Source organism: Aplysia californica, unplaced genomic scaffold (assembly GCF_000002075.1).
Source record: "Aplysia californica isolate F4 #8 unplaced genomic scaffold, AplCal3.0 scaffold01030, whole genome shotgun sequence".
Classification (NCBI taxonomy): Eukaryota; Metazoa; Mollusca; class Gastropoda; order Aplysiida; family Aplysiidae; genus Aplysia; species Aplysia californica.
The window spans coordinates 202,358-203,677 of NW_004798300.1; the positions used below are offsets into that span (position 1 = coordinate 202,358).

The 1,320-nt window shown below is 43.3% G+C and overlaps 1 protein-coding gene across 1 annotated transcript in view; it reads left to right on the plus strand.

Moving 5' to 3' along the window:
* The window catches only part of LOC101852889 (PHD finger protein 14), a gene marked incomplete at both ends in the record, with an annotated part of 29,599 nt that overhangs the window by 8,970 nt on the left and 19,309 nt on the right, over positions 1-1,320 (plus strand).

The window sequence follows — 1,320 nt, forward strand, 5'->3', positions numbered from 1 at the left end:
CTGTTCTCTCTGTGTCTCATCTGTTCTCTCTGTATCTCATCTGTTCTTTCTGTATCTCATCTGTTCTCTGTGTGTCTCATCTGTTCTCTCTGTGTCTCATCTGTTCTCTCTGTATCTCATCTGTTCTCTCTGTGTCTCATCTGTTCTCTCTGTATCTCATCTGTTCTCTCTGTATCTCATCTATTCTCTCTGTATCTCATCTGTTCTCTCTGTATCGCATCTGTTCTCTCTGTATCTCATCTGTTCTCTCTGTATCGCATCTGTTCTCTCTGTATCTCATCTGTTCTCTCTGTATCTCATCTGTTCTCTCTGTATCTCATCTATTCTCTCTGTATCTCCCACTTCTTTCTTCTTCTACCCAACTGGACTCAGCTCCCCGCTCTCCTCAATGACTTTGAACACAAAATGTGCCGCATTGCTTAGGTTTTACGCCCTTTGTAACTCCGTGAAATAATAAAAATAATAAATAACATTTGTATAGCGCATATCCCCGCTCAACAGCTGGCTCTATGCGTTTTACACTATATTAACTCTGTGAAGGTACCTAAGACGCGGGACCTCCGATAAATGTTACGTCTATACGTCTATCTCCGATAAGACCGAGCCAACCAAACGGGAAGAATCGTGTAACAGTCAGCCTTTCCCTAGGACACACTGTCGGACTGAGCTGGGTCTCGGGCCCCCGAACCCCACGATTAAAAGACTAGAAGTATAAGCAGCCTCCTTTTGGATCAAAAGAAATAAGCAGTCTTCTTTTGGTGTCTAAAACGAGGAATATTTCGTTCAGTAACGGAAAGCACATAGACACGATAACGGCTAGAGAGTGAAAGACAACAGTAAGACGGATCAACACAAACGTCAGGCGGAACGAAAAAAAAAAGTAGGTCGAGAACTGAGACGAAACAAATCCTAACAAAACTGAAAAATAACGCACAACAAATCTTCCATATTATCTTTCTCACGTGTGAGTTGGAGTTGTTCTAAGCAAGCACCACGAGACAGGATTACAGAAATCAGAACTCACCAAAACTCCCCACGATACAGCAGTCTACAATATCTACTCTAGAACAACAACTGACGCGCCAATCAGCCAGCCTATCGATATAGCAATATCGATCGATGAGAACTTCGTTCATTGAATACTGTGCCTGGTTCACTGAGGCGTAGGTTAAGGAAGAACGCAGAAGTACTGGTGGCTATTTTTAGCACTGTCATATGACTTTGGCAAACAGTTGGGTGTGTGGGTCTTTTGCATTAATATTGTAAGAGCTAGGGCCGAGGTAGGCGAATGAAGGTCATTTTGTAGTCCCGTGGGGCGGG